At 44.4% G+C, this 22,197-nt stretch overlaps 1 protein-coding gene across 12 annotated transcripts in view; it reads right to left on the bottom strand.

The window, feature by feature from the left end:
- Positions 1-22,197, bottom strand: part of SBNO2 (strawberry notch homolog 2) — a 109,889-nt gene that overhangs the window by 74,789 nt on the left and 12,903 nt on the right. For 6 of the 12 annotated variants that reach the window (XM_089535758.1, XM_089535769.1, XM_089535764.1 and 3 more), the window contains 2 exons: positions 2,037-2,153; positions 517-656 (listed from right to left, as the gene is read on the bottom strand). The exons of 1 other annotated variant lie outside the window; for it this stretch is intronic. The gene's annotated coding sequence lies outside the window, so the exon portion shown is untranslated. Of the gene's footprint in view, positions 1-516; positions 657-2,036; positions 2,154-21,289; positions 21,395-22,197 lie in introns of those variants that run through there. 5 more of the 12 variants (XM_089535760.1, XM_089535763.1, XM_089535767.1 and 2 more) reach the window with 5 other exon arrangements.

Below are 22,197 nucleotides of genomic sequence, written 5' to 3'. Positions count from 1 at the left end.
GGTTTTACGAAGGGTAACTTATTATGACGAGTATAAAATCAATAGGGGGAAGAATGAGAGAGAGAGAGAGAGAGAGAGAGAGAGAGAGAGAGAGAGAACGAACTTCCCCAACCTCTTTTGCATTATCTTGTGGCCACAACTCCTGGAACAGTCAGATCTCATTTGAGTGTGATCTGTTTCCTAAACAGTCTCTTCTGCTTACGAAATTTTGATCAGCTCAAGGAGAGACCTAGATGTGTAGGTAGACAAGGTAGCTAAATTCTGGATTTAAAAAAAATAAATCTGGACCTCTCCTAGTCCTCAAGATACAAACAAAACCATGCAAGACATATGGGAGCAGATCTAGGAATCTCAGGACCAAGGCAACCTAAATTCTGCACTAAGGAAAGCTGGAATGTGCTGCAATCTGTTTAAGCAAGAATTATAAAAGTTTGAAGGGACCCCAAGGGCCAACTAGTCTAACCCTCTGCAGTGCAGGGATACACAACTGAACAATCCCACAAGATGACCATTCACCTTTTGTTTAAGGATCTCCAAAAAAGAGAGCCCACCAGTCGCATCCACTGTTGAACTGTTCTTACATTCAAGAAGTTCTGCCTCATGTTTAGGTGGAATCTGCTTTCTTGTAATTTGAATTCATGTTCTACTCTCAGGAGCTGCAGAAAACAAACTTCCTTAGCAATACTTTATAAACTATGGTGACATTATTAATTTACAAGCTAAGGTTTCTTTAACATTAGACAGTATTCACTTATTTTATTGCATTTATATGCCACCTTTCTCCCAGAGTGGGACCCAAAGTGGCTTCCAGAAACAATAAATTAAAAACATTAAAGATAGCTATGCTATCACTTCTCAATCTTTTTATCTTCAGGCTAAACAACCCCACTCCCAAAGCTGTTCCAGAGCTTGCTTTCCAGCCCTTTTACCTGTACTATCTTGGTCACATTCCAGTTTGACAATATCCTTGTTAAAATTGTGGTGCACAGAAATGGACAGTTTTTCAGGAGGATAATTCATCAAGTCAAGTTAAATCTATGCAATTTATTACACTCTTACCAATATCTTCCCAAGTGACTAGCTTTGCTCACTGGTTGTTACAACACATCAGATTTTCTTAAACTCTAAAGAACTATCTTTCTTTCAGTTTCACAGAGTTCACTAGGTTTGATGGCTTAAAGACAAATTCTCTCACAATCTAAGAATACAGTACAGCTTCCAACAGTTGTATGAGTTGATACAGACTCCACATCTCTCTTAATACCATCCTCTAACACACACCCTCCACCAATACGTTTTCATATGGTTCATAGTTTAATTCAGTTTTAAAGTTGACTGTACATTCATCACTGTTATCTTTTTAATATGTAAGCCACCTTACCTCCCAGTCTCAAGGAAAAAGTGGGATATAAATAAAGTTTAGTATTATTATTACATTGTTGTATGTTTTCAAGTCATTTCTGACTTATGGTTACCCTAAAGTGAATTTTTGTTGTTGCGTGCCTTCCAAGTCATTTCTGACTTACAGCAACCTTACGGAGAACCTATCATAGTATCAAATCTGGAGAGACTCCCATCCTCAATCACACTGGCTCCAAATAGATCTGCAAACATTTCCCAAACTGTGACGGGAAATTTCACTGTAGAAGAACCTGAGAGTCGCTTGGCAGGCCGGAAAATAAAAACTCTGCTGACCCAGCGTTCTAACCACTAACCGAGGCTTCCTTGCAAAACGCCAAACACCGAAATACAACTCCTCTGGGGCAATATCCAATTACCCGACAAGGCAACTTTTAATGCGGCTAGGTTTAATTATCCTCATTGATAAACTTTGGGCTGGCTTGTGACAAATGGGGAGAGATGCTGCTTCTGAAAGCACTTGACCAAGACAGAGGAAATAAGGGGTGAAAACTCTGGGATGGCGTATAGCGTCTTGAAAGAACAAGGTACAACCACAGAAGTTTAGAATATGATGGCGTATAACTGGACATTCTACTGTCTCCCTGTTTGTTACTTTATACACAGGGAACTCTTACCTACTTGAACGGATTCAAGGATTCTAGCCTCACTTCCCTTCTGGGATAGACTTGTTTACGACTTATAAAGGGAGTTTCCAACAAGAGGGAATGAGCCTTCCAAGGTAAATCTCTATCCTGCAAAACAATGGACAACTTGTGTCAAGCAAGCCGGGACACAATCTGATTTCCCACCAACAAGAAGCCAGGCTTGGCCTCTCCCTCATCTGTCACCAGATCCAGCATGGTATTGTGGTTGGAATGTTGGGCAAGGACTCTAGGAGTCCAGGGTTCAAATCCTCACTCAACCACGGAAACCCACAGGGGACCTTGGGAAAGAGCCTCTCATAGCCTCAGAGGAAGACAGTAGCAAACCAGCTCCGAATAAATCTTCAGAGCCAGTGTGGTGCAGTCAGTTGAGAATTGGACTAGGACTCTGGGAGGCAGGGTTCAAATCACCACTCAATATTGAGCAACCCTGGGCCAGTCTCCATCTCTCCGTCTTAGAGAAAGGCCATGGGAAACCCTCTCTGAACAGTCTTTCCAAGAAAACCCAATGATAGGTTTGACTTAGGGTTGCCATGAGTTGAAAGCAACTTCAGGGCACACAATACTCACACATATAGGTACCACCTAGCAGCCATTCCACTAGGCCAAGAGTGGGCATAGTGCAGTTGGTGGGCCACGGGCAGCACCTGGGCCCTACTGTTGTAGCCTCCATATTATCCAAATTATTTAAAAGTTTGCAGCATGGTTTGGGGCCATTTTTGCACCCAAGAACCTCCTCAACACACAAAAATACCCCCCATCCCAGTGTCACAAGCATCCAATGCACTACCCTGAAATACCTTTTTTTCCTCACAATACTTCTTAAAATGGTGACAGGAAATGACACAAAATCATTTCCTGTGAAGGAAATGTGAAGGAAATTCCAGCTTGTTGGAGGGGCAGGGAAGCCATGGGGTGGGTCTGGGAGGGAAACTGGTCCCTAGCCCTCATGCAGCTACTCATCCTTGCACTAGGCTAGCAGACTTCACTGCAACAAGAAGTGATGCCAAAGGGATGTTTTGATTTGTTTTCCTCTTCCCAACCGATCACGGTTTCCTTTTGTGCTGTGCTTCTTTCAAGACTGTTAGCCCGAGGACAAGGAATGTCTTGTCACTTTTAACTGATATGTAAGACAAAAGACAAAATCTTAGTAAGGTAGAAGGCAGCAGAAAAAGAGTAAGATCAGATTCCAGATGGAAAGACTCAATCAAGGAAACCATGGCCCTGAGTTTGCAAGATCTGAGCAGGGTGGCTGAAGATAGGGGGACTTGGAGGTCTCTCACATAAGTTGAGGTTAACTTGGTGGCAGTTAACAACAACATGCAAGCCATTCTTAAATGCTTCGCAGCTGCCATAATTAAACCTGAAAACACAACCCCCACACACCTCTTTCCAAGCTCCACACAAAGCACAGGGATCCCACTAGACAGGACACACTCAGCACACCTGCCAACTCAGCTAAGTTCTGCCAGGTTCTCTGGTGTATCATCTCATACGTACTGTGCTTCATTTATTCTGCTGAAGGAGGCAGCAAGGGAGTCTGAAAAAGTTACTTGCTTGAACCACAACTTGGGAGGATCCCCTAGTGGCCACGCCGGCTGAAGCTGTTACAGTCCAAAAAAAGTAACTTTCCTAGGCTCCAGGCCACAGTTCTTAAACTGTCTGCCTTCCGGCAGTATCTTATTACCCAACCCACATTTAATGGCCCACACGAGAGCCGCTCCTGAAGAGGCAGCATTTAATTATCTGCATCGATAAGCTTTTGGCTAGCTGTTGACAGATGAGCACAGAGACTGCTCCAGAAAAAAAGAGGAACTTTCCTCCGGCAAAATTTATCTGCTGATGAATCCCTGCCTATAATTTCCTAAGAACCCCTCTAGTGCAGTTAAGGGCATTCTGAAGGAATTTAACCACAACTTAGGGAAGGGTCGAGATGTTCACAGGCTTGGTATGTAGGGGGTCCCAGATTTAACTCCCATCATCTTTAGGATGGGCTGGAGAAGACCCTGTCTGCCATCCTGGACAGTCAATTTTTAGAAAATCTACACCGTCAATGATCCATATATAAGAAATGCATGTGTGTGTAAATGCCTTCAAGTTGCCTGTCAATTTATGGCAACCCAATGAATTTCACATGGTTTTCTTAGCAAGGAACACTCAGAGGTGGCCTTGCCAATTCCTTGTCTGAAATATAGCCTACAGAAACTTGTATTCCTTGGCAATCTCTCATCTAACTATTAACCAGGGTTGACCATGCTTGGTGTCAAAGATCAGATGGGATCTGGTGCCTTCAGAGTATTTGGGCCTAATAAATGTGTAGTACCTACCATTTTGTAGCACTAAAGACACAATACCTGTGAAGACTTTACCTTCACCGACAGACAGCAAAGACCAGCTCCCATCTCAGCACCTTCTAATAGCCTGGCAGGCTGGGGATGATGGGGGTAATGTCTAACATCAAGTGGGTTCTAGACTGTGAAAGGCTAGATACAGCAAGCTGATACAGAGCTACAGATGGGCCGAGAGTCTAACTTGGTACAAGGCAACTTCCCATATTCTTGTTTCTAAGAATGCTGAGGATCAGGCTTCTGTTTTTTTAGGAAAAATAATGTAAGGCAGCCTATTATGTGTGAGCTCAGGAAAGAGGACAGAACTTCCATGTTAAGTAACAGTCCACTTGTAACTTCCAAGTCTGATGCAGAATTACAAGGATAGGATTATATTCCAGATGCCATCAGGCTGGCCACCCTTGAAAACAGGATATTGGGCTAAAGAAGCCATTGTTCGTAGCAGCTCTCTCCTCTATCCACCCAAAGTGCACCCGACTCATTTATCTCAGTTTGGCAGAAACCCTTGAAAAGGTGCGTAGAGCTTTCCAATTTGAGGAAGTGGTTTCTCTTGGGAACAGCTGCTGCCACTTTCTTCTTCCCCTATTTTAGGGCTGATGGCAAACTTTGGACTTGGTATTAAGATAAAAAAGTTGAACTGAGTCTCGCCCCTCAGCTTCCTACACACCTGGACTTACAGAAAGCACAGTAACTTCTTCCACTCTGCAGATGTGCGGCCAAGGCTGGAAGGAAGTGACCTAACACTAAGCCTTGGGTTTCAAAAGTCATGATCAGGGTAGATGGCAGAATACCTTCAAGCAATATTTTAGCAATGTTTCCAGTTTTTAAAAAGCCCTTGGTAGCATGTGATTCTTCTCAGCTGGAGACCCAGTCAATCACAGCAGACAGTGCTAGGCTAGGTGTGTACCGTAGATAAGAAGTTGTCCTATACTGAATCAATCCACTGGTCCATGAAACTCTGTATTGTCTACACCAGTTTTACACCATCCCAGAGACTGGCAGGTCTTTTCTCCCTAATGTGCCAGGGACCAGCATCATATTTGTGCCCACTGGATATAATGCTTCTTTTCTGGAAAATTTATGTGGACTAGCAGCCAATGACTCCTGGACTAGTACTGGTCCATGGACCACAACTACAAGCAACACTGGTTTACACAAGGGTTGGTAGACAATCTCTAGGGGCCAATTTTCTGAAATCTTGAACCTGTTATTTCAGAAGTTGGATCCCTGAAGCCACTTCCGAAGAGCTGTTGCCAGTGTATGTAGAGAGCGGGGAGTGTATAGGCAGTGTGGTCCTCCAGATTGCTACTCCCATCATCCCTATGGAATGATGAGAGTTTAGTTCAATTGCATCTTGTGGGCTACGCATTTCCCCAGCCTTATTTAAAATTTTAACCACAGATGCTGGAAGATGAATGCTGAATTAAACACGGAACTCCACTGAAAAACGGAATAGAGACAATGCCAAGTGAGCCTGCCCCCACCCTGGAATACGAACTGTTTGGTCATGAATTCCTCGGAAAGCAGAATGTCTTTTTTGCACAGCTCCAACTTCCTCCTCAAAACTTCTCCCTCTGCCACAGAGCGAGCGGCAGAACGGAATGCAGAACCAAATTCTTCCTGCCTGAGAACCATGGAAACAAACCCATTGCATTGCCCATATTTTAACCCAGCATTTACAAATACATAGATCTCCAAATGCAGTGACATAGGGTAATCAGAAAGGGTTGATCTAGACATCTTTTTGACCCTCAAGAGGTACAAACTGTGATGCTTTTCATATGGCATGACTAATAAAGGGACACCAGATAGTTGCAAATCTGTCTCCTTCTACCACTTTTAAGGCTAACTGGGAGATAGAAATTTGTAGCATAAACTTTTGCAGATGCAGTCTACTTCATCAGATGCCTTCAGTTAATCTCAGACATGTGCATGAAACAAAGTTTGTGTACAATGAACCATCAGACTCAACCTGTACTTTAAATTATTTTAAAAATAAGTATACCATTTGTCTTCCCAACCCAGTGCAACCTGAGCTGAACAGCTGTCCTTCACATCTTTGCTAAATGAAATCTTTTGCACTGTCAATGTGGGGAACTAGGACCTCTTTGAAAGGAAAGCACATAATTTACCACCAGGTTGCATTCTTTTCTGCCCATCCTAAGAAACAGGCACCCTCCCAGAACCTCAGAGAGCTGACACAAATGGTTTGTGCTCAGCAAACGCGTCACCATTTACAGAAAAGCCCAAGAATATCCTAAGAGGACAGACATGAACTGCTGCCGCTAGGAACAACCACCATTTATCGACACCATAAATCCAAGATGCCTACCTCACCTATTTGATGCAAAAGCCAATAATATCAGATGTTAAAAAGTCTCAGAACATGAACTCTATCCAAGGCACAGCACTCAAAACTTTTATTGCCACCCAGCTGATTCAATGCCCAAAGCCTGTTTCTGTGCATTTAGCTTCACCATGGTGTTTCACAGTTCACGTTCTCCCTGTGCCTTTCACTGGCAGGACTGCTATGTAAACTCAGTGTTTTCGGTCTCTTCTCTCCCCCTCACACAACACACAACCGAGTCACTGCAAGAGCAAGTCGATTCATGCCACACAGGAGTGTTTGCAGGCCACAAGGGTCAATGCCCGGAACACCTACGCTTTTTCTCCCTTTTCATGCAAGAAACAGAGGCAAGGATGGGGATTTAGAGAGGCCCAACATCAATTACCAAGAGCAGGGGGTGGGTAACTATGACAAGCTAGGAGTCTGCATTACTCACACGCAAGAAAACATTATTGTCATTGTAAGTGTGCCTTCAAGTCATCCTGACGTGTGGCATCCCTAAGGAGAAATTATCATGGGGGTTTCTTGACAAGATTTATTCAGAGGTTTGTTATTACCTTCCCCTGAGGCTGAGAGCATGCGATAAGGTCATCCAGTGAGTCCCATGGAACAGCAGGAATTCGAACCCTGGTCTACAGAATCGCAGCCCAACATTCAAACTACTACGCAATGCTAGCTCAATACATTAAAAGCATTTTAAATACCCCAAAACACCCTCAGTAGGGTCTAAGGGAGCATTTTCACCATGTTTTGGGGGCATCGTGGCCCATCTTAGGCCAAGAAGAGATGCTTTTAGCAACAGAAGTGACCAAATGTTACTTCCTGTTTTAGAAAATGGCCTCTCCTGGGCTGAAAATGACCCAGGGGAAAGATGGCAAAAAAGCCCCCACATCCTCCACAGAGCATTTGGGGGGGGGATTATTCCCTCCCCCCTCAAATAGCAATAGCAAGTATAGTTCTATACCACTTACCGATGTACTAAGCAGTTTACAAAGGGTAAGCTAATTGCCCCCAACAAGCTGGGCACTCATTTAAGCAACATATAGAAGGCTGCCAGGCTGAGTCAACCCAGAGTCCCTGGCTGGTATTTAACTCACAACCTTGTGGTTTGTAAGTGAGTAGCTGCAGTACAGGCATTTAACTACTGTGCCACCAGGGCTCCCCAAAGTGTTTTGACCCAAGGGACTGCATGATGCCCACACGCTAGACTTTGCCCACCTGGGTCAAGTGGCATGAGCTACTCACAGAAGTTGGAAGGAAGGACTAGTTAGACTTTCTGAAGTTATCCATTTTTGCAAAATGGTATCATAAGCCATTGCTTCCCTCTCCTCTTCTCCCTCACCACAAATTTCTCAAATCTTCTTTTGAAAAACCATCGACATCATGTGGCCTTCCAGATGTTGCTGAACTGTCATTTCAAGCAGTCTTAGCGGGCATCACCAGTAGTAACCAATGCTGGGAGTTGTAATCCAACAACACTGCAGGGCTACTTTAGATGCACATAGGGTGTCCCCTTTTAACACACTGCACTGGAAGAATCCCAGCTCCAGGCTGATGGTGGAAGGATTCTCTATCTAGGCACATTATGGGAAAACTCTATCATACACCCCCAAAACACAAAGTCATCTCTTTATCCCAGTGAAAAAGTCCTAAATGCAAAAGTCTTCCCCCCACCTACTTTTCTCATTTGGTTCAAAGTCCTCCTCCTTTACTCTCTAAACATATTATTATTAATCTTATTAGTTAACACTCCTGTAGCACCCTTTTTTCTCTCAAGGCACTCACAGAGGTACACCCACAGCTCTCTTTCTGCTCTGTCATCACAACGACAGCCTTGTGAGGTAAGTCAGGCTGAGAAAGAGAAAATGACCCACCCAAAGGTAGACAATGGTTTCATGGCTCGGTGAGGACTTGGTCCTGGATCTCCCCAGTCTAGTGCTCTTCTACTAAATCACTCTTGCTATGCAACCTGATGATCAGATCTCCCATCTCCCTCAATCAACCTGAAGATATAATGGGAGTTCCTGCATGGCAGAGGGTTGGACTGGATGGCCCTTGTGGTCTCTTCCAACTCTATTATTCTATGACCAGAGGATGGCAATGCCAAACCCCCCTGAAGAAACTTGGCAAGAAAACCCTGTGATAGGGTCACCATAAGTCAGCAATGACTTGAAAGTGCACACAACAACAACAGTCCACCACACCTCCTTGGTAGAGCAGCAACAAATTGGGGAATCCTGCTGTCCTGGACCATATTCATGCTGACACAGTGTTTTTGATGTCTACACAGAGGTCTTTGAATACTTAAACAGCCACTATATAATCACACTATGTGCTTCTCTTCAGTTCTTGATGATTCTCATAAGTGCAGCTGGATGAAGGCAGTCACTCTGCCATTTTGGTTTCTCTCCTAACAGTTGTGGAATTTTAGGTTCTAGCAAAGCAAGAGATTAAACCAAGCAGTCTCTTTGTTGTGTTGAGCAGCACAATGATTTAGCTGCTGTAAGAAAACTCTCCCCTTGTAGGCTTTTTGACTCACTTATGTTCTATTTACAACATTTGTGTGCGTATGGGCTTTCACGTCTCCTGTCGACTTATGGCGGCTTCATGAATTTTACAGGGTGTCCTTAGGCAAGGGATCATCAGACATGATTTTGACAGTTCTTTCCTCTGAAATATAGTGTACAGCACCTGAGATTCATTGGCAGTCTCCCATCCAAGTACTAACCAGGGCTGATCCTGCTTAGCTTCCAAGACCAGTCAGAATCTGTTGTCTTTAGTGTATTTAGGCCTCTATATTTACAACAGTTAGTAATTCCTAAATATAGAAGAGCTTTCACACTCAAGGAAGATGGAACACACGACCATCTGATGTGCTTGAGGGCTGTTTTCTCTTTTTTAAAATCCCATTGCAAGGTCAGGTTTGTCCTTGTGGCGATGGTTGCACTCAACCCTGTGCTGCTATTTGGCCTTTCTATAGGAATCTGAGGAGGGAACAGAGCTCCCATCTCTTCATATCTATGACAGGGCATTCATCTGATTTTTATACATCCTTTCTTTTAGCAGACCAGAATAATATGGTGAGAAGAAGTGTCTGCAAAATTCATAGTGTGTGCTGTTAGAACAAGATGGAGCGTGGTTTTCCAAGTCCTGATTTTACAGGGCTTTCACAAGGTTTTGCACTATATATTATGAAGACTTCATTTAACCATAATGGTGTTTGAACACTGAAAAATGGCAATTTTACACTTCACTAAAATACTAGGTTTCTGGCTGATGCAAATAAAGGATTTATGTTCCCCACCACATTACTATTATTTCTATTATGGTTACTACTAGATAGGAAGCAGCGTACTTTTTGATAGATAAAGATACTAGCCAACTACGTTAAGATAAAACTATTTATTCACCTGAGAGCCAGGGTGGTAGTGTGGTTTGAGCGTTGGACTGTGACCCTGAAGACCAGGATTCGAATCTTAGCTCGGCCATTAAACCCACTAAGTGACTCTGGGCAAGTCACATTCTCTTGGCCTCAGAGGATGGCAATAGTAAACCCCCTCTGAAGAAAGCTGCAAAGAAAATCCTGTGATAAGGTCTGTGATTGGGTTTTTGACTTATGGCCAAAGGGCCGCTATACGCCAGAAACAACTTGAAGACACACAACAACAAATTGATCCACCTAGGCTTGCAAATAAATAGAAATATAACAACAGCAATTTATTCTTGGCTGGACTCCCATCCAAATACTAACTAGAGCTAATCCTACTGATTTTCCAAGATCAGATAAGAATATGGTGCCTTCAGGGTATTTAAAGCCTACATTAGCTACACTGACTGGTTATTTCCCTATCCAGTTCATACCTATATTCTCCCAGAACGGGACCCAAAGTTGTTTGCAACAAATTAAAACAAAGCCAAAACAGATTTGACACTAAATTAACAATTCTACTGAAAATATTCTTTCCCTTACATCTGTTTAAAATCACATTAAAACAGAGGAACAAATCTGAATGTGATAAATCTAAAATTCAAGAAGATAGTATTTTAATAACATAGAGTTGAATATGAAGATTTGAGATATGCAAGATGTTATTTAGTTGTCATTTATCTTTCGTATGCATGTTTCTACTGTTTTCTTTTTTATACTGCTTTTTTGTATTGTTGTTTCTTTTCTGCTATTTGCAATAAATCTTATTATGGGGGGGAGGGAGTTAAAAGGATAAATCATAGAAGACCCCACTAAAAGACTTTTCTGTCACATGAATAAAGAGCTCAGGTCCTACCTAAATAAAAAGGGTTTTTTCCTGAAAATGGAAAGAGAGCAGACAGGGAGCCAATTGAGCCACACATGAGAAGGGATACCAAAATTTGGGAGCAGACACCAAGAATGCTCTTTTGACATCCTCATCAAACACAACTGTGATGGCAGCAGGATGGAGACAAAACCTACCTGAAAGATCTTTTAAGTCAGGCTCATAAGGGATGTTCATCGCATGGGGACCCTGCAGCTTTGGATCTCCAGCCTTGAACAGGGAGGGGTTAGACTAGATCAGTAATTCCCAAACTTTGGCCTTCCAGATGTTTTGGACTTCAATTCCCAGAATCCCAGACCATCAGCCAAGATGACTGAGGCTGCTAGGAAATGAAGTCCTAAACACCTGGAGAACCAGAGTTTGGGAATCACTGCACTAGATGATCACCAAGGTTTCCTTCCACCTCTATGGTTCTATAATCCAAATTTAGTTACCATCGAATTATGTGTGGCCATCTAGGGCAGAATGTGCTGCTGCTCTGGCCAAAGGTTTAAAAAGTTACTTCAGAGGATCTATTGTTCATTGGCACCAAGTCGACTTTGACCTATGAATGAGGGCTCTCCAAGTCACTATTATCAACTATCCTGCTCAGGCCTTGCAAACTCAAAGCCGTGGCTTCCTTGGTGAAATCTATCCATCTGGGATGGGGTCTTCCTCTTTTCCTGCTGCTGTCTCAACCTTCTCAAACATTACTGTCTTTTCTATAAGAGTCCTGACTTGTGATATTTGGGAGATTACAATTCCCAGTATCTCCCAGCTGTGAGACTGCTGTTTTTCTCTCACCAACCCTTATAGACAAAACCCACCACCAAAGGCAAACCTTCGCTACAGATGAGGCCCTCTCGAACGCGACGCAAAACAGCAGGCCGCGGTCGGGTCTGGAGTGAAAGCCACTTCTTCTGCCGCTGCCACCTTCTTCCAAAGCCTGCTGGGTGAGAATTGAGGGGTCCCGGAGTGGTGCGTTCCACCCAAGTCGAGAAGGAGTGCCTCATCTCTCAACAGCAGCCCATCAAGAACAGCAAGAGGCAAGGAGTGGAAAAGGAGGGGTGCGGAGTCATCTCCCATTCCACCTGAGCCTACTCTGGAAGATATGTGGTGCATCAGGAAGGGGGAGATGCAAGAGAAAGAGGGAGAGGTCTGAAGGGAGATGAAAGACCCCTGGGGGATTGGGAGGGGGCAAAGGAGAGGGAAGCATGCAGAGGGGAGGGGGCGAAGCAGAGAATTCCTATCTTGGCTATGTAACTTTGTCTTTCATAAGTTTTTCAATCCAGCTGCCTAGCTCATTTTGGCTTCAGGAGAGACAAGAGATGCGGTGCTCAACAGAGCGCTTGGAAATGTTACTCCTTCCAGACACCATGGTCAGAAATTCTGGAAGCTATTAACTCATCCTCCCCAAAGTAACTTTTCCAAGCTCTGGACATAGTGTACTGCACGTAACTAACCCAACAGTAACTAAAAGTGCATCTTTGTTGCTGTTTGCCTTCAAGTCGTTTCCAACTTATAGCGACCCTATTATGGGGTTTTCTTGGCAAGATTTGTTCAGAGGAGGTTTGCCACTGCCTTCCCCTGAGGCTGAGAGAGTGTGACTTGCCCAAGATCACCCAGTGCGTTTCCATGGCTGAGCTGGGATTCAAACCCAGAGTCATAGTCCAACGCCCAAGCCACTGTGCCACGCTGGCTCCAAGGGTGCATCTACAGTGTGCAAATAATGCAGATTAACACCACTTTAAATGCTGTAGCCCCATCCTACAGAATCCTGGGATTTTTAGTTCTAGAAGGTCTTAGCCTTCTCTGCCAAAAAGTGCTGGTGGCTCACAAACTGCAAATCCTAAGGTTCTATACGATGGAGCCACGTCAATTAAAGTGGTGTCAAACAGCATTATTTGGAGATGCAGTCTAACTTGTAAATACAGAATCATAGAGGTAGTGGGGTGCTCTGGAGTCCATCTAACCTAAATCCCTGCTCAGGCCAGGAAAGTCAAGGCTAAAGCACCCCTTTGAGATAGCCACATCACTCTTTGCCATGAAACAACCCCCAAACAGGCTATGCCACGTCACTGCCTCAGGGAACATCTGACAAAAAGATCCTGGATACCTGTACCAGATTTAGTACAGAAACAAATTTCCACATTCATGGGATTCAACATCAGGCAGGGGGAAGTTCTGATTTCGCAACCAGGAGATGGGGGGGAGCACTTCTGAATCCTGTTTCCAGAGCATGCTGCCCCAGCCACATCCACACAAATTTCTATACCACCATGCAAAGCCAAACTGCTTTTCTCAATGGCCTCTGCTGTTTGTGGTTCTGTAAAAAAGGAGAATATCCAAGCAACCTGGAGCAATGAAATGTGGAAGGCACCATAACGAAACTCTCCCTGACACACACCAACACACTCTTTGGAGTCCTCCAGAGCCTTATTGTTGTTAACTGCTGTCAAGTCAGCTTTGACTTATGGCATCCCTATGAATGAGTGGCCTCCAAGCCACTCTTGTTACTCAGGTCTTGAAATCTCAGGGCAGCCCTGGCTTCCTTGATGGAGTTTACCCATCTGCAACGTGGTCTGCTTTCCCTACTGTCTTCTTCCCTACTGTCTTCCCTATTTTGTGTATATGCGTTCAAGTCACCTACCGACTTACAGTGACCGCATGGATTTCATAGGGTTTTCTTAGGCAAGACTCAGAGGTGGTTTGGCCAGTTCCTTCCTCTGAAAATTGGCTACAGGACCTGGGATTCATTGGCAGTCTCCCATCCAAGTTCTAACCAGGGCTGATCTTCATTAGCTTCCAAGACCAGATAGGATCTGGTGCCTTTAGGGTATTAGACTCTTGTTAGGCTTTAGCAAGCATGTTAAACGCTCTAAGAAGTTATGTCTTCTCATGGCATGTCAAAAGTACGACAGCCTCACTTTAGTCAGCTTTGCTTCCAAAGAGAATTCAGTCTTGATTTGCTCTTGGACCTCTTTATTTGCCTATTTGTTCCTCCATGGTATTCACAGAACTCTCCTCCAGCGCCGCGTTTCAAATGACCTCCAGAGATTGCTGCCAATACATTTCAACGCATAATTTCACCAAAGCATATCAGAGGCACCAGCCAACCAAATCAGCCCCGCTGCCAAACAGCAACCACGCTGCAATGAGATCTTCCAGGGGTGATCTTTCAACGGGGGTTTCAGAAGCTGCTTCCCAGCTCCTGTTCAAATGTGCGTCCCATGCAACAGAGAGGAGACACCTGAGAAGCTGCTTGAAAACTTCATTCCCAGCCATGCAGAGAACATCCCCTCAATCCCACACTCCCACCTCTGGAGGCAAAATAATCTGTGCCAAGTTTGTTGAACTATCCAGGTTTCTGTGCCTAGCCCCCTGGCTATGCAAAGCAAGATCTGCCAGTTCTTTCAGTCAGCGTCATCCCCTTGCAGGGACAGCAGCGGTGATGAGTGGATTTCATTACTTTAAATTATAAAAAGCAGCCTACAATCAATTTAAGCCAAACTAGAAGACACCACAACAACCCAAGGCCTCCCTTGATTCATCCATACTATGTGGAAATTGTCTACAGGTTGCTTAGTGGTAAAGTAAGAGTGCTCTGAATATGCTCAGAAATCCTACCAACTTTAACATTATTCCAGATTCTTGGAGAAACATGATGTAATGGGGAAATGGACACAACGGAGCCCTCCCAAGGCTGTTTTTTGCTGCCCAGTCCCTTTTCTCTTATGAAAACCTCCAAGATTTGCAATAGAAGGGCTATGGGAGGAATCCCAAGGATCATCTAGTACGACAACCTGTCATGCAGGAATACACAAATAGAACACTACACAAAGAAAATCACCCAACTTCAGTTTGAAGAACCCCAAAGGAGTGTTCACCCTCCAAGGCACTCTGCTCCAAATTTTACAGTCAATACTTTTTTTCCTAATATGAAGTAAAATCTTTTTTCTAGTAATTTAACACAACTATAGCATATTATCCATAAGGCAAAAAAACAAAGAAAAGGAAAAAAAGAAACAAACGAAATAAATGAAGATAGACATAACTAAATATTTCACATCTCACACAAATGGGCTTAGGGCAGTGACTGCAACAAGCTGCAATGACAATCCATAGACTTAAGCTAAATTCCACACAATGTTTCTATCACACACTCATCCCAACTCTCATTGATGGGTTTTTACCATTAGCAAGAAGGAGTTGTCATCCATTTGTTTCTTCTGCCTCCCCCCCCCCTTTTGTCGGAGAAGAAAATCCATTACAGAGGGAAAGAAGCAAGAGCTCTGTGATACATTTGGATCAGCCACACTTAGAACTCTGTTTTGGAACCAACATAGCTTTGAAACTACTGAATGCAAGAGTTATGCATATAGGACAGAATCATGCATCATAGGTAAAGAAAAAGAGGATGACCAGCATCTTTTGGACATTTGTGGGAGACACCCACGTGCCAGATTTCACTTGGTCCTAACCAAAGCTTTAAAAGGTTCGCTTAGTATTACAACAACCAAAATCCCTGAACCAAGGCAGTCTTTCAAAAGCAAAATTCACATCTGCCATCAGAAGGGAAGTAATCCTTGGAGATCGACTAGAGAGGATCTTCTCCAGAAATCAAAAACTCACTTTTTTTCTGGAATACCATTCCCAGAATCCCCCCAGACAACCAAAGGGTGCCATGAAAAATCTCTGGGAGCAGTACTCCAAAAAGGAAAACAAAGAAAGAAAGAAAGAAAGAAAGAAAGAAAGAAAGAAAGAAAGACGGAAAGGGAGGGGGGAGGAAGGTTTTCCAATTCTGGTTCTAACTCACCAGGGTGCAACCTAAAGTTCTTAGCAAAGACATCAGGGCTGAGCCATGATAAACCAAGGCATGTCATGCTAGGAAATATCTGGGGAAAGTGAGGCAACTGAATCAGTGACAGTGGGTCACATTTTTTACCAGTGAAGTCGGATGACTAATAAGAAGAAGAGCCATGCTGGACCAGACCAGAAGCCTCCCTAGTTCAGTGGTCAGCCCACTGTGGCCAATGAAGATGCCTCAATGCGACATCCACTAGTACCTCCAGGATCTCACTCTTCAGCAACCAATACACAAACACACCCACTACAGGTCTAAATACCTCTTCTTAACCTGCAAATCCCAGGATTCCCTAGGATGAGGCCATGGCAGTTAAAGTAAGATCAAAGCGCTATGACTGTGCAGAGTGACAGAGACCTATGATGAGTGATGGAGGAGCACTTCTTCCTTTGGGTGCCAAAGTATGTCTTAACAGCCCAAGAATGGTGGGGTCAGCAGTTCAGGGCATGCCCTCCGCATAAGGACCACATCTCCGATGCCCTGAAAAGTCTCCCCGCTCCAAAAAGCTGACTCCCTACCACCACACACAAACCACAACTGCCCTACAGCAGCAGCAGCAGGTGCTGATAACGCAGCCTCCAGCTTGCAATCTTCTCTTCCGGTCCTGTCCTAGGAACCAGGCGCCACACCCTCAGCCCCAGGCATCCTCCTACTGGGCTCGCTCCAGAAAGTGACTCAGAATTGCTGCACCCTTCAGATATCCCCTAGAGATTTCCAAATAAATAATCAATGCGCTTTGATTGAGGAAGCAACAGGAAACAAGGAATCCTTCTCCAAGGAGATGCAGGTAAACAATTGGGTCAAAGTGAAGGGGAATGCCAGAAGTCTCCTATCTCATCTAGGTTTCATCAGAGATAACCATGTAACATTTCTTTAAAGAAATGGGAGTGCCACTGCATTTGATAGTCCTGATGGGAAATCTGTATTTAGGAGAAGAGGCTACTGTTAGAGCAGAATATAGAGAAACACAATGGTTCCCAGTTGGACAAGGCTGCATTTTATCACCCTGTTTGTTCAACGTGTACACAAAAAATATACAAAGAGCAGAAGGAGGAGGAGTGAAGACAGAAGGAAGAAACATTAGCAGTCTAAGATATATGGATGACACCATACTCTTGGGGCAATTACTATTGAAAGTCAGTAAATCACTACCATACCATGCTGGATCTAACTTCCAGGGCCAAAGTATCTTCAGGGGAGAATTGAGATCTATTCCACACTGTTCCAGTGATTCAAAGTGCAGAACTCAGTCCACAGAGGTAGACACCCACAAACCATGGAACTTACTGTAACCCACTTCTCCTTTACACCATAATACTGCAATAAAAATATTCCTTGCCACGTTGTTCCTCCACCTTATTACCTAGCTTCCAAAGACTTCTGGGCAAATCTGGGTGAGAAATAGCACCCATTTCACCTGGAATCAAGCCCCCCATTTCTCTCAGCAAAAACTCTCCACAGAGAGAGGTGAGGTGGACACTGCTCCTGTTCCTTGGACTCAAAGGGGACATCTACACTGTAAAAATAATGCAGTCTGACTCTAAGTCCCGTAGCTCCGTTCTATGGAATCCTGGGGTTTGTAGTTTTATGAGGTGTGTAGCCTTCCCCGGCAAAGAGTGCTGGTGCTTCACCAAACTACACATCCCAAGATTTTGTGGGATGGAGCTGTAACAGTTAAAATGTTGCCAGGCTGCGTTATTTCTACAATGTAGAAGCACCCTAAATGATGATCCTAAAATGTCCCAAACAAGTACATGGAATAACTAAGAATAAAGAAAACTCTTGTTCATGGGAGAAAAAACATTACACCTTGTTGCCACTCCATCCAACCAGCTGAAAAAGAAAACCTCTCTCCTGGTACAAAATACAAATGTCAGGACCAATCATTCTCCTGGGGTGAAAAACCTCCACAAACCAACTACATAAGCTTTCTAGCCCAAATGATGAAGACCACCTGCTTCCCAAAATGAAAGATGGGGGAACAACGCCCCTAAACCACACCATTCCTCAATTTTAGACAAGGAATAGACACCCTCCAAAAATGTTTTTAATGGGGAGAGGGAATGAGTCATAGAAAGGAAAGGGAAGGATCAGATTTACAAAATTCAGTTTCTTCACTATGTTCCTTTTTTCTTCTCACTTCGCTGTTTACATTATTCGCACCATGACAAAAAACAACAATCTCTACTTCGTATTATTCTACACATATGATAAAGTGTAGGATATGCCTCTGTACGCTGAACTACAGGAATTTATAGCTATATCTCCAGCAGCAGATTTAAGCTACCCTTTTGGTATGAAAAAGGTAGGGGAAAGAGGTCTGTCAACCTTCATTGGAAGAGTTCCAATGAGAAAGAGAAAAGAAAGAGATGCAGAGAGTGGCCGACCCCCAAGAAAGATGAAAGGGTTGGTACTTCTCAGTGACCCATACAGACCCTTCCCCTCAATGAAGACAGGAGGGAATGCTCACAAAATAAGTTCTTATTCTCAATATACAGACAAACAGACAGACATTCTTGATAGAGTCCCCTATCCTATTCTGAATAGGGGAGCTAAAGTAGGTTTTTATGCTTATTATTAAAATGTACCCAATAAAACTGAATATCGTGAGATAGAGAACATAATTCTTCACACAGGGCATAGTCAAACCAAGGAACCTACTGTAACATTTGATGGTCAGCAATATGTTGAAAAGAGGGTTGGAGAAATCCATGGAGGAAAAGGCTATCAGTGGCCACTAGTCATGAAGGCTATATGTTAACTTCCAGAATTAGAGACAATATGCCACAGTATGCGGGCTGACAAAATTCCAGTATGGTACTGGACTAGGACTTCAGCAGTTTTGCTTTTGATTTGTATGTGCTTTCCAGTCACCTGTTGACTTATGCCAAGCCCATGCATTTCATAGTGTACCTCAGTCAGAAGTGGTTTTGCCAGTTCCTTCCCCTGAAATATTGCCTACAGCACCTGGTATCCGTTGGTGGCCTCCCACCCAAGTACTAACCAGGGCGGGATCTGGTGTCTTTAGGGTATTTAGGCCTTGGATTCCATGAGATTACGGTTCAAAATATCCACTCAGTCACAGAAACCTACAGGGTGACCTTGGGCAAGTCAGATAGTCCCAACCTCAGTGGAAGGCAAAGGCAAAACGTCTCTGAAATCTTGCCCAGAAAAGCCTGCAATAGAGTTGCCTTAGGGCCACTGTAAGTCACAAGTGATCTGAGTGTACACAGGAACATAGCAGCTGCTAGGGAGCACGCCAGGAGGGTGATTTTAGACTTGTCCCATTTGTTGGCATCCCACTGAGGCAATTTTTGGCCACTGTGTGACCAGAACATTGGGCTGAGGAGGCTTTCAGTCTGACCCGGCACCAAGAGTCCTGTCCTCATGAAAACAGACTATACCGTTGGCCCTCCACTGTTGCGGCGTTGACTTTTGTGGATTTGTTTATTTGCGGTTTTGAGTAATATATTTCTCTAGGAATCTCTAGGTCCTCCAGCTCATCTTTGCCAGAAGCTGACCATAGAGTTGTGCTGGAGAACCTAGAAGTTCCTAAAGAACACTTCTCTGGGCGTTTGTAGGTCCTCCAACATGGTTCTATGACCAGCTTCTGGCAGATGTTGACCACAGAGTTGCAGTGGAGGACAAGGAGATTCCTAGAAAGGTGTTCTCTTGGGTAAAAAGGATAGTGTTGTTTTATTTGTGGTATTTCCACATTCAGGGGGTCCTTCACCCCTAACACCAGCAAATGTGGAGGGGCCACTGTAGACGGAGGAACTGAATAGTATCTCTGTGAACAATGGGAAAAGAACAGGGTACCAACAGGTTGAGTCTAAATATCCGGAGGGGGGGGGGTATAGACACCTCGTGTCCCCTCCCCGCTTTTACGCTTTTGAGGGAAAGGAGAGGGAGACTCTACTTTCTACTTCGCACCCAAAGCATGCATAATATATTTATCTATATCAGAGTCAAAACAACGGGAGGGTAAATACTGTACCATACATATACTCATGTGTATGTTTGTGTGTGCATATCTATCTATCTATCTCATATTCAAGTCATATTTCTTGGAAGGAAAGCATGTCTCTGGGTATCACTATAGATTCCACCTCAACATTAGGATGAACTTCCTGACAGTAAGAGCTGTTCGACAGTGGAAGATGCCGCCGCCTCGGAGTGATGGATGGTCTTTTTGTTGGGAGGTTTTTAAACAGGGGCTGGACTGTCAGGAGAGCTTTGATTGTGTATTCTTGACACGCGGAAATTCACAATCAAAGCATCCCCATTGACAGATGGCCATCCAGCCTCTGTTTAAAGACCTCCAAAGTAGGAGACTCCATCACACTCCAAGGCAGCGTCTTCCACTGTCAAACAGCCCTTACTGTCACAAGTTCCTCCTCTGTTCCTGGAGCTTGCATCCATTGCTCTGGGTCCTAGTCTCTGGAGCAGCAGAAAACAAGCTTGCTCCCTCCTCAATATGACATCCCTTCAAATATTTAAACAGGGCTATCATATCACCTCTTAACCTTCTCTTCTCCAGACTAAACCTCCCCAGCTCCCTCAATAGTTCCTCATAGGGCTTCCTGGTTTCCAGACCCTTCCCCATTTTAGTCGCCCTCCTTTGGACACATGGCTCCAGTTTCTCAGTATCCTTTTTGAATTGTGGTGCTCAGAACTGGACACAGTATTCCAGGTGGGGCCTGACCAAAGCAGAGTACAGTGGCACTATGACTTCTCTTGATCTAGACACTATACTTTTGTTGATACAACCTAAAATTACATTGGCCTTTTTAGCTGCCGCATCACACTGTTGACTCATGTTCAACTTGTGGTCTACTTGGACTCCCAGATCCCTTTCGCATGTCGTTTCCTTCAGCCAGGTGTCTCCCATGTTGAGAAGTCCCTCCTAATGTTGAGCTGGAGCCTCTCTTCCTGGAGCTTGCATCCATTGCTCCGCGTTCTAGTCTCTGGGGCAGCAGAAAACAAGCTTGCTCCCTACTCAACATGACATCCCTTCGAATATTCTGTTGCGGCTGTTGCTGTTGTGTCTTCAAGTCCTTTCTGGCTTATGGCGACCCTAAGGGGCACCCTGTGATGGCCTTTTTCTCAGTAGGGCTTGCTCAGAGGAGGCTTTCCAGGGCCTGGATGGGGCCCCAGGGGGAAAGGGGCCTGTGGGGATGTAAAAACCCATGCCTTCCCTGCAGGGCCTCCTCGGTGTTGGCGCCTCAAGGGGATACAAGGGCCAAAAGGAGAAAAGGACCCCTCCCTGCCATCCTCTCTTTCTTTCTGACAGTTACTTGGGGAAGGAACTGGGGGTCCCGGAAGAGGCGGGGCTTAAGAGAGGAAGAGGGGACTCTCAGGGGCCGCTTCCTCACCTTCTCTTCGCTCGCCGCCTCGGACCAAAAGGAAAGCGGCAGCGGAGGCGGCGGTTCCTCCTCAGAGCTCCCGGCTATTGCGGCTCCTGCTCCGTTTCTTCCTCACTTCCGGGTTCACGGCCGCCATCTTGGAAGCGGACGCGGACTTCCGGTCGGGGGGAGAAAAGGGGCGGGGCGTCGAACTAGGCGACACTTCCGGCTTCTCCCTCCTCTTCCCCCCTCCCTCCCAGTGACGTCACGTTCGGGCTCTTAAAGGGACCGCGTCTACAGTGATTCTCAACCTTGGTTCCTCCTCCAGGCATTTTAGACTTCAACTCCCAGAATCCCTCACTATTGGTCCAAGCTGGCTGAGGCTTCTGGGAGTTGAAGTCCAAAACGTTAGGAGAGCCAAAGCTTGAGGCTGGGACAATGGCTGGAAAATGTTATTGAGTTTTTGCAGAACCAAATGGTCCACCTAAATAAAGGTTAGGATCATAAAGAAAGAGATAAACATATCAAGAATAGTAATTAGTTTAAATAATCAATATTGTCTTTATATAAAGTCATATATATTGCTTTTTGTATAATGCTCCATTTTGTTGTCATAATAATAATAATAATAATAATAATAATAATAAATTATTAAGAAACAGAGGTGGCAAAAATATTGAAACTGATAGCTGTCATGTCTCCCATTAAGACACCTCCCTGGAAGAAGCCAAGATGACCGAAGTGAGGCTGTTGTACTTCGGACACATCATGAGAAGGAATGAATGAATGAAGACCATAATGCTGGGAAAGGTGGAGGGAAGCAGAAAGAGAGGAAGGCCACAGGCCATATGGATGGTGGACTCACCCCAGAGGACAGGGCCAAAATTCAAAATGACCTTAAGAGATTAGAAAGCTGGGCCAAAGCTAACAAAACGAAT

This window comes from Sceloporus occidentalis, unplaced genomic scaffold, assembly GCF_023333645.1.
Source record: "Sceloporus occidentalis isolate IW3139 unplaced genomic scaffold, rSceOcc1.0.p SCAF_8, whole genome shotgun sequence".
In the NCBI taxonomy this organism is placed as follows: domain Eukaryota; kingdom Metazoa; phylum Chordata; class Lepidosauria; order Squamata; family Phrynosomatidae; genus Sceloporus; species Sceloporus occidentalis.
This window is presented reverse-complemented; position numbering and strand designations above follow the sequence as displayed.